Genomic DNA, 17,064 nt, shown 5'->3' on the forward strand with positions numbered 1-17,064 from the left:
TATTGAGGTGTCCAAACCTGCACACAGTGTTCAACATGAGACCATGATAGCACAGAGCAGAGCAGGATCCTTTTTACTACTTGCATATCTTTAGTAGCAAAACATCTAATTTACAAAATAGGATGGTTGTAGAAAAAAAGAAAGGAGGAAAAAGGTCTGTTAGCTTGCATTTAACAAAACAGCTGACTAATAAGTTTGATGCCTTTCGAAGGAATCATATATTCCTGACAAGTTTGTCCATGCTTTGAGTGAAGCAGATCATCAGCAGTTCTCTTCTACACAATAGTGGAAGGAAGATGGCTTGCTACGTGGAAGTGAATCTGAGCTGTCCAGGAAAAAAATCACTCTTCTTGAAGACTTAATGTATCAGTGTGAACAAAAATGTAGTTGGGGTGTGGGAGCAGATTATCATTTCACTGTAATACAGTCATTCTGATATCATTTTACTGCTTTGTTAAATCTCTTCAGTTGTTCTTTGATTTTTGTCGGTTCAGATCAGCTCTTACTATAAGGTTATTCTCAAAACGGTAGCTTTATGTGACGCGTGGCTACTAATTTCCATATCTAATTATTCAGTTTACAACTAAATAAATGGACTTTCTTTCTGCGTAGTCTTGTCATTTAAATTTCATACTAATCGCCAGTTATGGCCTTACTGATCTTCAGAGCCCTTTGAGCGAAGACAGTTAAGATACACTCACTTCTGGCACACCAGAGAGCAGTGTCACTAAAATCTCATTTGTCTATTTTTGATTCCTCAGCCCAACTGTGTGTTTACAGTTTTGAGAGGAGACGTTCTTCGGAACAATCTCAAAGTCATCCACATAACACCCTAGCAACCTACTTTAACCACTTCTCCACTGTCCTCCCATGTCTTCCTGTTACCACTTAGTTTTAAGTGAGGCATTTTACAATCATATGCTTATATACCAAGACATTTTTCTGAAATACTGTTTGGCAAAAGGCCAAGACCACATGGCTAGCAGGAACCTGAAACAGGGATGCTCACTGAACCGCTTGGTTTGAAGTATTGGCATTTGTCTGAATGTATAAAGCTTCTCTGAATGTTTTGATGCCTTGACAGAAGCTCTTCTCTTCATATAACGAAGCCCAGCAGACAGAGCAGCTCCTTACCTTACTCTTATTAAAGCCCTGTTTTAAAGGCATAAGCTGAATCTTTATGTCACCTGTGATATAATTGCACAGTGTCATGTCATGTCATGCAGTTATCAGGAAGGCAGAGCAGGAGATGCTAGTACTGTCAGTTCTTTTTCATCTTTTTACCTATCCCCAAACAACTCTGATTTGGAGGAAGGAGTAGCAAACATCTGTCTTCTGTAGCACTTTTGGATGGCTGTTTTACTTAAAGCTGCAGAATGGCAGGTCAGGTAGACAATGTAAGGAGGTTTTGTTTTGCAGAGTATCAGTTGCAAGTGCTGAAACTGCTTCTTTTAGGGGCACCTTCAGGCAGGAACCAAAATCCTGAAAGCAACGTGGGTTTCACCCCAGTTTCACTAACATGTGCCTCTTCTGACTCTGCAAGATTCCATTCCTCTGAGCAGTGCTTACTATCATTAGAAAGCTGGTTCCAGCAGTAAACACTTTCTCTGTTGGAAAACCCACATGTTTCAAGTGCAATAGTTTTTATTTCAGAAGTGCTGGGGAAGTGATCAGTGGCATAAGATTAGAGGGAATTTCTCTTTTTTTTTGCAACAGACAGAGAGCCTATCAGTCCTCTTTCTACCTCAATGTCAGGACCACTCCTTGACTGCCTGAAAGCTTTGGCAGAAAAGAGCTAATGCTAAGGTTTCCAGAGGTGTCTGGTTAGGAACAGGGTCTCACTAGGCTTCCTGTGTTGACTCAAGGAGAAAGATAGACACCGTTAGAACATGCATCAGATCTGAGGTGGACTGACTCAGTCTGCCACTCACAATAGACTCTATGCAGACGTGAAGGTAACTACTTACTCTTCTGATCCAGTCAAACATTTGCCTACAGCTCCATGAGACAAGCCCAGACTGAAGACATCACTCAATTAACAACCGTCTAAACTCAGTCTGGATTTCAAACTCAAAATGCAATCTTTCCAACTGTTGTGCTATTAGTGACAACAGAAGTTCTGTTGAGTAATTCTTCTGCTACACCTGTGCATGGATGGTTTCTGTTTCTGGTTAGGCTAATATAAATCCATTGAAACTACAGGTTAAATGAAGTTGCAAAAGCATAACTTTGTGTATACAGACATATATAGGTTGTATGTAACACAAATAATAAAAACAGTGGTAATTCTCTTGGTGATGCATGAAACAGAGGAGAATCCAATCCATTTCTCTTCTCATTGCAGTTTTGCAGAGCTGTGTGGAAGTAGCAAATGATTAATTCTGTAACAAAACAAAGTGTTTATGATACAGCATACACCAAGGAACAGGTCTGCCAAAAGACAGTAGCAGTCTTATTAAATTATCTTCACAGCAGAGTTACGTTAGTCTGCTAGTCCAGAAGAGAGCATTTTTCAGGACACTTTCATTTAACTTCTTAAGACTGACTGAGTCGTACCATACCTGCAATTGTACCTGAGAAGATGCCGAAAATTAATAGAAGGTGAATAAAAGTTTCACTTTTTTTTTTTCCTGCAATGAGGTAATGTTTATATGAACCGTTCAATGCTCAGTGTATTTCCACCATCTGTGCACGTACATTTGAAAAAGTAACTGGAATCATGACATCCTATTGTACCTAAAATAGACTGAACTACCAAGGGAGGGTGTCATGAAATAATATTTAGTAAAAACTGTTCTCTGTTCCCCAGCGCTGTTCCCTGCAGTGTCCTTCATGCCAGTTATTGATTGGATCTTCGCTCAATGCAGAAAGCCTCTCTGTGAGCCCATGCTTTAAATGTAATAATAAAGTAGGTCATTGATTAACTGGAAGTATGACAGACAACTCCTCCGGTCAGGTTCTGATGTACTGTAAATCTAGGGGGAGGAGAGCAAGCGATGAATTGGTGATGTGAGAAATAAAGCTCACAGGTTTTAGTCTTTTGGGAGGACTTCTTTCAGCAAAATAGACTCAGCAAATCATCAGCCATGTGAATTTGCAGAAGATGCATTTCAGATTTCCCAAAAAGGAAGAGAAAAAACAAATGTATAAGATAAAATTCAAAAAATTCAATAATTTTTATTTAGTTTGCTGTTTGAACTGATGCAGGCTACTCCTACTCATTGCTCTGTACGTTAAGATATAATGTATATGATTAAGCACTGTATAATCAAGCATATTTACGTGCATCAGTTTCCACTGCACTGTCTTCTGGCTAAGCGTCCCCTGTCCCCAGGTCCTTTCAATGGCTGCCCACTCTGTCCTGGCCTCGAAGCGAAGCTATCAGCAGGAAAGCATGTGCATCAGCACGTCTCAAGGAAGCCTGCCGGTTGCTCAGTTCTCACAGTGCTGTACAGGGCAGTCCCGCAGGCAGTTCTGTCATCCCACACACCTCATTGTCTCAGCCTGCAAGCAGCACAGACCTCCTCTTATCCCATTTTGCAGTGCCCTCGCGCTTTCTGGACAAAAATTGCTGCACAAAAAGTCTTTCATCAATGGGTTTGGACTATCAGTAACATCTAGGGAAGGATGGTGCTTATACCACAGAGCAATTCTGTACCAGACTGACTGGGAAAAGACTCAGAATGTGGCTTTGAGCCACAGCTAGCCTTACCCTAACCATACTGAGTGCCCAGTACCTCTTCCCCGGTGTATTTTTTTCCCTCCAAAATTGGCCAAGGACTGGCCATCCAAACTGCGTGCTGTGGCTGGAGATGCTGGATGTCAAATCTGCTCATCAATCAGATCAGAGAGCAGAAGAGTGTTGGCTCAGCACTATGCACCGGGACACCCAGTAGCTCTTACGTGTTCATATTTGATGCAGTTTCTTTCCCTCGGCATATATAACCTGCACATTCTACTGCCACCTCCTTAGTGCCTCCCACTTTCCCACCCAGTAAAAGATCTCTCAGCCGCTTCCCACAGTCAGTCTCTGTGAACGTATTGGCGTGAAAAAAGAAAACAGAGCAACTGGCATGTATTTATCTGTCTTTCAGATATACCTGTGCTCTAGGGACTTCATCATCACCCCTGCACCTCTTGGCTTTCAGTCTCATGTCCGTGCTTCCAGTGAGCTGCCCGCTCTGCCCCTCTGCACTCTCTGCCTGTAGGTGCAGCAGCCTGAGCTAAGCCATGACTAATGTCACAGGCTTCAGGGTGGAAAACTAACTCAGACAGCAGCAGGTATTTTCAGTCAAACCCACGTTTCCTTTTTACATCAGAATTACACACATACATATATGCATACAATCAGTTACCTATACACGTAGAGCTGTGAAGTAGCCAGATCTGCCCTACATTTGTATTTGTGTGGTCATTGTTTTTGTGAGAGAATGCTTAAAGTAATATTAAATATTGCCAGGGTAAGGGGTCACTGTCAATGAACAAACTTAATTTGATTCCGCCATTGCTCATTTTTGCTTTTAGATCATTTTTTTTTTATGAAATAAATGAAGAAAAGAAGGGGTGCTAAAAGATAATTTAACATTGTATGCTAAAACAGATGATTTGCATAGCACTAATTAATGATAAACTTTAGTCCAATCTGTTGCTCTGGGGCTTGCTTCTGTCCTTTCATTCCCTTTCTTTTCTTTATTAGAAACAAACACTCGTACCTGATTTTGACATACCATTTATCAAAGCTAAAAAGTGCAGCGGTAGGTCTGTATGGCAGAGCCGAATGTTTGATACAATCAGCGACTCTTAGCTAGTGATTACCTAAATGCTGCAGGCATGAAAATGATGCTTTAAATTACATTAAATGAAGCAGCATACTGGAAAATGACCAAGATTACTCAGCATTTTCATCTTCGGAAGTCCTCCTGGTTCTAGAATAGAAAAAGCCTTTACTAGTCCCTTTCTAACAGTGACACGGAATACAAAAATGCAAGCTAAAGTCATCCACAGTTATTAGGCAGAATGACAAGTAATCATTCTGTTGTAGTAGGCGTCATCATTCTGAATAAGTAAATTCAGGAATGACTTAAACGAGAAAAATCAGTGCTACATGCTGTATGGGACTACATGCAGCTTTAAGATTAATGCCCTCAGTCCACAAGTCCATCTCACCCATTCAGTTAGCCTGAATGAGAGTGAGTGGAGGCTGGCTACAGCTCTCATTCATGACACCATCAGAGTACACACGGCGATTAGGACTTTCATTTCCATAGCGGGTGAGATGCTGAGCAGCAACTGAGCTTCTTTCATGTGGCAGAGAAATTCACTTTTAAGTGCACCTGAAAGCATTTAAGTGAGAGAAGGAAAACATCTGTGGTTTTTCCATTTGTAAACTCACTCACTGAATTACTCATATTGTCTCCAGCTCCACAGGTCTGACTTGAAGTTTTCAGGAGTGAGTCTGGGCACATCAATTTTGAGGTTTCTTCTGGGATAATTTGTGGTGAAATAAAAGCAACAAAAGGAAATTCCATGTACCTCCTTCAGGTTCTGATGGAAGAGGAATCCTCCCGCAAAGGTATCTCAAGAATTATTCTTTATTTTGTCATCTACTTCAGCCAGATATGACATCATCTTTGTCAAATTCTCAGTTCTGTGTCTGTTACCAGAGTGAATTTCCCCTACTTTTGGCAAATTTGGACATAAAATCCTCAAAAAATTATGTAAATGTGAGATTCAGTAGCTGATAGAAAGCATAAGGAGATTGGGAATTTGCCTCGGGTTTTGTAGCTTAAATTATTGCTCATCAACCCAGTTTAGTTGTGGGGAATGCTGAAGAAAGAGTAATGCGTCAGAGGACTGAGAGTTGCTTCCAGTAACATTTGAAAATGACTTTACAAAAATAGGCACTGCTTTACATTTTTGTTGAAAGTATTTAAATATGAGAAGTATATTGAATGTTGACCTTTTGTGAAAAGACTGTCCACTGGGAACACGTTCTAAAAAGGTATCTATGTGTATGTAAGTGTGTACTCTGTGCATACATATCTACAATAATCTGTTTGTCTGCAGAAAACGTTTTCCAGTTTCCACTGTTCGTAGCAGCAAACGTCCAAAACACAGCAATGTCCTACAAGAACAGTTGGAGTAAAACATTGATTTGACAATGACTTGTGTTGAATGCTGACATATTTAGTCTGTACGTGCAAAATTGGTACCTCTGATTGCCCAGTGAATAAATAGCATAGATAAGTAGCTAAACTGATCTTTGAATTCGTCTTTGTGGTCACATTTAGAGACAGGAAGCCCAAACCCAACACGAAAGTGCCTCTGACACAAAATCCTTTGCCTCAGAGCTTCCTGTAAAGTCTTCACAGAGTCTCTGCCCTTTTGCAAGGTGTGCCTGGGGCTGCTTCTCCTACTGACAATAATTCACTCCTGAATTCAAATGGATTCACAAAATTGGCACTTCTTTTCCGGCAACTCAAAGGTCATGGTTTGGTAGACAAGTTTCAAGTACAATGAATGCTTTAAAAAAGACAACCAGCGGCAGCAGCACAAGCAATTGTACCCTCTTTTACTTAGTGTATGAGTTAACATAATATGTAATTCAAGAATAATAAACCCACAAGTTTTTGCTAAGACTACTACACAAAGCAACACTGAATGAATCACAATATTAGTTGTCTGCAGTGCTAAGTAGGTGATACATAGACAACTTAGCTAGGAAAAGAATTGATTAGTGAACCAAAACACAATGGTTAGGAGTAAATCCAGGAAACATCCTCCCTTTGTGATAATGAGAGGACAAATTCAGAATGCATTTGCTAAGCTATTGGAAGAGCAGTGAAAAAAAGAGTTTGCAGTTTAAAATAAGAGGTTAAGCCATTTCTGTTTACATGGATTTTAATGTATCTGATAGGAGCAGGGCCTCTGTTTTGTAACTAGATTAGCTGATGTGAATCTGGCTGCATCTGTGTGGCATCACTGGGATGAGTGGGATCCAGAGGGATGACTAACTGCAGCAGTGGATTTGGTTTCCAGACTGGAGTGCAAGTTGTCCAGCTGGCCAAATAGCTCTCAGTGTGAATGCCCTGCTGTTCTGTACTCTAGACTTCTAGTACAGCCATATTACATGCAAAATTTTCTTCATCTTGAGCAGAGCTAGAGAAAATATTAGAGCTCTTGCAATTAATATGAGAAGTAGGGAAAAAACATGTTTCTTATGTAGCTGTACATATGTTGGGAAATGATACACAGAAAGACATGCTAGAACAGAAAAAAAATTGTTTTGGAGGAAAATGAAATATAAAGAATAGAAAAACAAACCTTTTCCACCAAAATTAAGAAAAGTGGAAGAGGAGAAAACAGGAATAGTTTCAACCCTACAAATGCTCATCTACACTGCATTCAGAAGTCCTTGAACAAGACGCCACAATTTAAAAAAAAATATATTATTCCAGAGCAAAATAGGCACTGTTTTGCTTATTACACAGCTGGTGATGTCGGCTAAATGTCTTCATTTCTCATAGTATCTTATTACCTGCTTGAAATTTTGAGTGATGGAAACAATTCAAATTGGAAGGGAGAAAAATAAACTCTGCATGTTTCAATCAAGTAATCAGAACTCCACCTGAAAAGCAGGTGTTGCTCAGCTGTCAGTCAGTGTAACACAACTACGTGAATGACTTTATTTGCAACCTGAGGCTTTCCCAAAGGCTTTTCGTATTTGTGTTGGCTTTGCTTAATAAAAACAGCTAAATAAAGAGGGATTTTTTTTTTTTTTAACCTCACATGTTGGGGTAAGGATGCTTACAGTATTTCAGGAAAGTTGGGGCTGTCATTAATGTCATCTAGACAAAAAGCAGGAGGACGGCATTATTTTGTTACTGTGAAATGTTTCTAAAAGTACCTTGCAGCTTCGTATAACATAGGATGGTATTTCTGTTGATGACTCATGCTGACTCACCCGGCAAACCAGAATTTACTGAGCTTTCTTCTGTGACCACACACAGCGATATGATTTCCAGTCTGAGAGAAATTTTTCACATTTAATTTAGTGGGCTTTAACTACAGAGACAGATACACTCCTTCAATGGTTGCCTTAATCTGTATTTATGTCTTTTAAAATACGTGTCCAGATTATGTTTTGCAGAATCCTTTGAAATCAATTTTAAAATAATGTGGGTAAGTGCAGCTGTACTTTCCAAACACAGAGGTCTGTCTTATGGTGCCGCAGGTATATAGAAACAGTGATTATTGGCTGATGTTATGGACCTAATGACTTACATACTTAACCACTGCCTTTTTGCTATGGCATTAGCAGCAGTGCATGTTGGCCTCAACTGTGATAAGCCTCTAGGCCCTTGGGCAATTAATAATTAATAAGAAGACACTGACCTGATTGTTTAAATTCTTAAGACTGAGAAATCACAAGACTCTACCAAAGTCAACATAATTAAATGGTATTAAAACTAGATGGAAAAGCAATTCCTTAAATGCTGCTACAGTTATCTTCAGACTGAATATACTTTTTTTCTGAAATAAATAGGAATAATCTGGCAGACTTCATTGGAGACATGATTTGTCCAATTGTTTTTCTCACTCTGATTAAAACCTGGTGGCATGTGGCAGCTTGAAAAATAATTGTTGTTACAGTACAAGCTGCAGGGACTGAAAAGACAAATGCCAGTGGGATTCTCTCTTGTAGCCACATAAACACACCTCTACTTTCTTGGACTCTCTCAAACAGGCTCACATATTTGTTAAACCAGGATTTATGACAGTCTCACCCTGGGATTCTTTCCTCTCCTCCCAAAGACTAAGGAAAAAAAATATATTTTTTGCTTGGACTACTGTGTGCATTGCTTTTTAAACTCGTTTGACAAATGACTAATGAATATTCAAGCAACAGAAAATGAGATGAGTGAATCTTCCTCTAAAAGAATATGGTTAGATGCTTCAGGTAAACTGATCAAGGTCTCTGGACTTTACTCCACCTTTGCAGTGTTCTGAAAGAACAGTCCATGCTCCCAAGCCTCGTGTCCTTCCCCCTTTCTCTGGGAATTTGTCATTTCTCAAAATCTAGCTTTGACAGTGTTTCAGGGCTGTGTTTTGCTTTTCTTGCTCCTGCAGTCACTCAGGCATGATTCCTAATCTGCATGAGTTTGTCTATGATTCTGTCTTCTGATCTCTGGGATTTGCTAAATTGCTCTGTCCTCTGAATCTGAAAGTGCTGGATGAGTGGACACTTTGTCCCCCGTGGTTTCTGCTCCACTGACTTTCTTCTGCTTTGGGTATAGAGTCCTTTGTTTTTCTTTTGGAAAACAAGAATCCCAGACTTTATGTATTTAGTCACACCTTCCTGCCTCCATCACTGTTCACTCGGGACTTTCTTGTAATTCTGTCACTAGAATTCAGATGTTGTTAGTTTTGTGTTTTGAGTTAAATGTGCTTGAAAATAGGGTGTAACCTTTTCTTTTCATTACTTCAACCCCAAGCAGCCACTAAGACTGTACATAGTAGGGCACGGTACAAGAACTACACAATCGTATGACAAGGTCTGAATAGAAATTGCAATAAGTGGCTCTTCATCAATCCCCAAATGTACTGCCTCTTAATGTTCCTTGCTATTGCACTGCCAGTCACAGCCTACGCGTTATCTGAGACCACGATTTGTATCAGATAGACAGGCACAAAGGCCTCCACCCTGCTGAACTTCTGTCAGAAACTCTGTAGTAGGGATGCCCACTTTTGAAACTACACACCTTTCTTAGGGGCAGGGACCTCTGCATATGATGTGGTCCATCCTTTGCTGCAGGACACAGTAACTTCCTACAAGTGCCGCAGTTACTGACTAATCACAACCATTTGCTGGCAGAAGAGATGAGTGCTGGTGAAACGTAGGAACCGAGAATAGGTTACTATTGCCAACTAGTTCAGACACCATTCATCTCCTTTTTGTCCAAGCGTTGTCACAGATGTGAGGAGAAGAGAGTGATTACTGGATTAATTGTTGTGACAGTAGCTCATTTCTAAAAGCCCTCCTTCTCCAGGGGCCCTCGTCTTCCCCTTGTTATGTTTCTGGATTGGGAAAGGGCCTCTGGAACGAGTAGTGGTAAGAACTAGGACACCGCCACTACCAGAGCCAGCTATTTTGACTAAAGCGTATCCCAGTGTGCCACAGATAGTGTAAATAGACCTGGAAGTCATAGTTGCTGCAGACTGAATATCCTTACTCTTCTTGATGTCACTGAAAATACCCTATCCTTCTTTCTTTCACTCATGATTTGCAAGAAGTATTGTGATAGTACAACAGTGGTATGGTAATGATTGGAAAAAATTGTGGGTTTTTTTTCAAGGAATGAAAATTCCCAAGCCCCTTCTAACACTGCCTGTGTTAGAGTGTTTCAGACAACATCAGCCTATCTTAGATAAACATATACCACTGCAAAGCCTGTATCCAAAGGTCCCTCTCTATCTGAATATACTGACACTGAGGATTTCTGTATCTATAGCTGGCATCCTGCTGGTATCCAATTCTGAGAATCCTATTGTGATATGATGGTGCCAGCAGTGTGTTTGGAAGTGTTTGCTGAGTACTTACCTTTGCATTTGCTACACTTCAGTTGTGGAGCTTCTATTAGAGTTTTCAAACACTTTATTAGACAGTTGAGCCCGTGGCCGTTGAAGAGCTTTGCACAGTAATGCTCTCAGGTGTCGTCATTCTTTCTTTTTCAGCTCTCATACTTCTGCTGCTCTTACAACTTTTTGCAGTGGGAGGTAATACTTATATGCCTTCAATCTCATCCTGACAGGCAGTCAAACACCACGGTTTCCTGGGGTGCTCTTGCTTGACTGTCTGAGAGTTCCACACATTCAACCTTACACCTTTCTCGCTGAGATATGTTGCATCCTTGGGCATGCCAGAGCACTGTGTAACCTCCAAAAGATTTAACTCGAGTTGGGTACCTGCAATTGTACAATCTCACATGTTTAACAAACACCCTCCTGGACAGACTTCTCCCCATAGGGTAATACTGACTCTCATTACTTGCTAAGAAGAAATGTCTCAGTTTCTCAAATTTCTCCCAGGTTGTGGGCAATCTAAAAGTCTGTGTGATAACTCATTTATATAGATTTGATGCTTCCTTAGAAGCCGTGTCTTGTGTTTGCCATTGTTACTTGTAATCATTACTACCAAGCAAGTTTCAGGAAAGAAAGAAAAGATTATACTAGCAAAACAAGAGTTACATTTGTGATTACAAAATGGAAATAATCTTAACAAATGAACAAACAAAAAGCATAGTAGCAAGAAAATCCAATTTCAACATGTTCCTTGTTCTGGCAGGCACTTAGGATTTCTCTGAGGAGCCAAGGAGATGGTGCAGCTGCACTTCAGAGCGTACTTCTCATTTGGGTTTTTCCCTGCCTCTACCCAAAGGCTTGCCTCATTGCAAGAGAGGATAAACTTCAGAACATTTCATTGAACCTTTTTTCTTCCTTCCTTTGATTTAGAGAGAATTCTAATGGATTGTATGGTAGTTTTGATCAACCTGAGCTATTTTTATGAATGCAAATGAAATCCGTTTAAGCTTGTCTATAAATGAATCATCTCCGATACACAATGATCCTTTGACACACTGATTTCCAAATTTAGATTTACCTTCCTGCTTCAGTTGAATTATAATTTGATTTGGGTCTCCATTTCCCAGACAGCATAAATTCTATTATAAAACTTTTTAAGACCTTATACATTTCATATAACAAAAATAGCAACTGCACATCAGATCCCAACTTCACAGCTTGTGAAAAAGGGATGAATTCATGGAGTTCATACTTAAGATGTCGCTAATACTGATGATCTGTTTAGAGTTTGGAGCATTTTTGCAAATAATTTTCATTTCTCTCATTTTCCCACTTTATCATTTCAGAGGCTTTATGCTATCATAGCAACTTCCAACTCTAATTCCCTCAGCTGTGGTTAATTATAGATATTCTGTGTTTTTTATTCCAGAGCTTCTTGGTACTGACTAGGCCAATCAGAGATCTTTTGGGGGCCCTTTCATTTCCAGAAATACTGCTTTTAATGTGTCAAGTCCTATCATCAGCAAGATGGCTTTTTTTTCCACATCTGTACAGAAGAGTGTAAAATTCATGAAACTGTGCTCCATTTCTCTGAAGTCGAATGTACACATTTTAAATCACATTTCCTTTTGTAACAAGCTTAAATTATCTTCAGAATTAGACATTTAAAATACACTTAGTTGGTTGGGTAATAAGTAGACTGTTTTAAAAGCGTATGCTTTACGCTTTTCACGGATTTGCTTGTTCTATTGGCAGTAAGGCACCTTTGCAACATGCTTGCCTTAATTGGCAGTCCTTTGGTAGAATGTGGGAACAGAGTTCAGAACATTAATTGTGCAGAGACATTCCTATTCTTATTTTGCATTTTCTCTTTGATAACTGGAAACACTAATTTATTTCTACGTTTCGAAAACACTGCTAGATTTTCTTTTTCTTTGCCTTTGAGGGAAATCAATCCTCTACTTCTTGTAGGGAGTTTATTTTTACCGTCATTAGTGGCACTCTGGTTTGAGCAGAGCTGAACCCAAGGGCTCTCATCACAACTCTAATTTCCCTTTGCTGAAACAGGAGGGAGTCAGAGCACTTGCTACCTCAAAGGAAGTGTGCAGCATACTTAACGTTGATGCTATTATGATGATTGGCATATTTTGATCATCTTATTTTTCTCTTTGATACTGATGTACAGTGAAGAGTGAACATTATCTTTAAGCTGCAATCTGATCTTACTGAGCTTTAAGTGCAGCAAAGGGCAGTGGATTTTCTCTTCAGCAACAACACAAACAGCAGGAGTTCTGGAAATTGTAGTGGCAACAGCAGCTTCTGTTGTGACAGTTCTCTTGTAGGTCACCATGGTGAGAATGTATCTGAGTGTTAATTTTTTTTTTTTCCTGCCCAGACGCTAGCATTATTTCTAGAAGCCAGAAGAGTACTTTATATAAAGTAATATTCTTAACATGAATAATCATAATGTATATTTGCTAATAGAAAAATACATACATTTTTCCCTTTTAGGACAAATTTAATGCTGAGAAAAAGAAACAGTTAACAACAGTTTCAAAACTAAATACAGAATATTTACTTTTACTGAATAAATAACAACATGGAGTCTGGCCTACATTCTGCTTTTCTTTTCTCTGGGAAGATTCATTATAGATATCTTAATATTAAAAGTCTTCATTTTTAAACTATGGGTACTGTAAGATAATGCAGAGGGCTTATTTGTACTTACCACAGAAAAGGAGAAGCTCTCTTGTCTGAGCTCAATTGAAGTGGCCATGTTGAAACAAAGCATCTGATTTGAGCCACCCTGATGGTCAGGGATATCACCCATCAAACCATCTTAGGAAAATCCAGAAGAGGAAGAATTAATTCTTTTTTTTAACAGCTTGGGGGGAGCTCCACTTAGAGTCAGCATGACCCCTCTTCCCTGTCCTGCTTCTTAATTTTGCCCATCAGCGATGTGGTGAGCAGCCTGTTGATGGGTCTGCTGCTGGTGACTGACTCATACCAAGTGCTACCATTAGTGAGCCCACGGCCAGTCATGCCTGCAGCCCCAGCCTGCTGGGCCACTGCTGGGATTGTGTAGCACCGGGGCTGGATACCAGTGAGCATTGTTCAGATGAGAGAAAAACAGAGGCTTTTCTATTGCTGTTTTTAGGGTTTACTTTTCTTGGTTTGTTTTATCTCTTGACTCCTTTCTTTTCTACTTAGAGAATTAACTAGTTAAAACCTGGATTCCATATCAATGAGGAAAAGATCACAAAGATTAAACAGGAAGTAGTCAACACATTATTATTTGGTTTCTTTAAAAGACATGTCTATGACAGAAATGTTACTGGGTAGGAAAAGGTAGCAATGGAATTGCATAGACAGTAGTATATCTAAGTTAAAGGCTGCACACTGTGATTATAATCTCTTTAAATTTTGAACTTTCTTTTTGAAAATCACATTCAGGCTTTGAATTTCCATGAGAATGATCTCTACTGTAAAAGACAGTGTCCATACAGCATTTAGAAACTGAGAGGATGCTGTTACCAGAAACGGTGTATTTCCTGGAGCCAAAAAACAAGCTTTTTTGCCAAACTTGATTGACTTCTTCAATAACTTTAGCTTAAAAGATAAGAACAGAAGTACTTTACAGTTGATTATGCTTAAACTGCAAAACTCTCAAACCGCTCTTAAGGCTCTCTTAAAATGCTTCATTCAAAGGGTAGAAAAAATAATCAGAAGTTCAGATAGTCAGTGAAGAACCAAACAGAGCAATAATAATGATCAAGGCACATTAAGGATGACAGGTGAGAATAGCCTAAGCAAAAACCGATATTCTAACTCTGTGGTAAAAAATTTTGCAAGATTTTAAATGGCAAAAAGATACATCTCAGAGCAAAAAGTTAATAATACTAACACTTCCAACGTACCTCTTGTGTCACCTGCAGTTCTGCACTGAGTTGTGAGCTCTCTGTGGCGCAGAGGGAAAACACAAACATACGCTCACAAGTGATTGAGTTACCAACCCAAACTACTGCTTTTCAGGTAGGACACTCTTGCAGAATATAGTAACTTAAACTAACACGTTACTTCAGCTGCTGGACAAGCTAAGAGCATGCACACAGGCAATTATTACATCTTGTCTGTGGAGCAGTAACTTATTAAGCCATGCTAAGCCATGGCTTAATTACAAACTGGCTTGACAGCTTGTGGCTGTCTGTCCCTACCCAATTCAGCAACATGAACAAAGCTCAAATGAAGGCAACAGAAATAATCAAGGCACATCAACCCTTTCAGTTTGTTGCATCTTGGAGCCAGCTCATGGCTGGCTGGATGAAGCTCCAAATAAGCACTTCCACACTGCTAATTAAGTGCCTGTGTGAAGGCATCTAACCTGTCACCAGCCATGTTTAAGATTGCATTTGTCATTCTAATGCTGAAACTGAATAGCATTTCATATTATGCTCTAATAAACAACAATATTCTGTCCTTCTTCATGATCTCCTTGAAGTGTTAAGCTCCTAGTTTCTAGAGGAAATGTCTGATATTAGTCCCAACCTTCTTGCTTTTAAGCTCCTCAATTTATCTGTATTTCAGTTTCTTTGTCAATTTAACTGTGTATGGTTTCATAGCTCTCTTCACTGTTTGTGCCTCCTAGCACTGGGCTGTTTACAGTTCTATTTCCCACCACCTTCTTCTGTTGGTGTCATTAATGAAAATATCTAGGTTTAACCTCCAACTGATCTTTTACAAAACAAAGAGCTTCTTTACTCAGATAGTTTACCTCTGAGCATTTATGGATAGTCCATCACCTACATTAGTCTCTGATACTGCTCTGCTAATCGCCACTATCTCCTCCTTTATCTAGATGGTGAATGATATTATAAGAAAGATATTAGGTTAATCTGGTAACATCCACCTTTGTAAACAAACATTACTCTTTTATCATTTCCTGCTATATTTAAAAAGCTTACTGTGAGACAAGTAATTTCCTTTACGTTATTTCTTGACTTCTGGAATGGGCGTTATCTATCCCTTTTCTGCCTGGAGGCTGTTGTCTGTGCTTTACTTTACTTTTATATGTGATACTAGCAATTTTCTTTCCCTCACAGCTACTAGCCATCCTGCTATCTAATCCCATGTTCAACATCATCATCTTTGGTGAAAATTGAGCCATATATGTTTAGTTTTAGAATTAGATATAGACTACTAATAATCCCCTCTTTTGACTCACTGAAAAGCAGCATCACTTCTTTCTTACAATACTATGTTACAGCTGGATAGCATTTTGCTGATTTTCTAGGTATCATGTGGAAACTCTAAATTCACTTGATTTCTCAGATTAATTCTCCCTTTGTTTCCCACAGCAGTTGACGTTGAAGATCTTTCCTGATCCAGACTTTCCTTTTGTTTTGTTTTATACTCTCTGCTTATAACCTGGACCTCTCTTGCAGCCATTTTTCTTCCAGTTTTGCCTTAAAGCCTCTTCCTGTAACCCCTTTGCCTTGTGTATGATCAGAATCACAATGGATTTAAAATGTTAGAGATATTTAAGGCTTCTTCCAGACTGTTGATTTCATTGCACAAGCTGAATTTATTGCCAGGTTCCTTCATTCATTCAGTCAGTCTTTCCGAAATTGACAGTGCTCCACTTTTTCACCTTTACCTTTCATCAGACAACTTACCATCGTCTACTCTAGGGCTGTTACCCACAGCCAGGCCTTTGATGATTTCTGAATCATCGAAAAAAGAGCGTTACTTCTGAAAGGCTTGGTGACAGTTGGGAAGAAGAATTCATTGACTACCAGAAACAAGAATGTCTGGCCCTAGCTATGAGTAGTATACATTCCCCAAACTACTAATAGGTAATAATACTATTATTGGGTTTTGTCAGTATCTGTGCCTTTATCTTCGCTACCCGTTTTTCTCTTGATGAGCAAAACCCGGGCAAAAGGTTACGTGAACCTTTCCACATTTTCTTTACTCATTTCTTAACATGAAGACAATCTTATTATCTGTGGTTCACAGATAAAAATGTCTTGTGAAAGAGTCTCTCCAGTGTGAAGGCCTGTTAGTGCACTGCACGAAAGTTTTAAAGCTCAAAATAGAAATAAAATTGAGATAATGTAAAAATGATGTCAGCTCCAGTTATGGCTGTTTTGTCATTCTTTTAAACGTGAAACAAATTTAATTCTTGAGATTCATCAACAGCTACTCCTAAAGGGACAAATCTGTTTGCCAAGAAAAGTAAAACACAAAGAGTTGGGAATTTAAAAAGTTCTCTATGGTAAAACTAAATTTCATTCCCCTTAAGTGCAATAGCAAATGGGAGTTGTTAGCAATTTACCTTTATCCTGTACAGACTACATGTATATGTATGTATGTACTCTGAGGGCTGCTCTGAAAGTAATGCTTCCTATTTTATTGTGTTGGCCCATGATGCCAGAGGCAGATGGTGGTATAGCTCACTTCCCCTCACAATTCTGTTACGTTCTA

At 39.3% G+C, this 17,064-nt stretch overlaps 1 long non-coding RNA gene across 13 annotated transcripts in view; it reads left to right on the forward strand.

The window, feature by feature from the left end:
• Positions 1-17,064, forward strand: part of LOC101750546 — a 65,251-nt gene that overhangs the window by 46,928 nt on the left and 1,259 nt on the right. For 8 of the 13 annotated variants that reach the window (XR_003074366.3, XR_006938755.1, XR_006938756.1 and 5 more), the window contains one exon: positions 5,420-6,255. This is a non-coding gene — a long non-coding RNA (circumsporozoite protein-like). Of the gene's footprint in view, positions 1-5,419; positions 6,256-14,516; positions 17,044-17,064 lie in introns of those variants that run through there. The other 5 variants (XR_006938758.1, XR_003074367.3, XR_005858328.2 and 2 more) reach the window with 3 other exon arrangements.

Source organism: Gallus gallus, chromosome 3 (genome assembly GCF_016699485.2).
Source record: "Gallus gallus isolate bGalGal1 chromosome 3, bGalGal1.mat.broiler.GRCg7b, whole genome shotgun sequence".
Classification (NCBI taxonomy): domain Eukaryota; kingdom Metazoa; phylum Chordata; class Aves; order Galliformes; family Phasianidae; genus Gallus; species Gallus gallus.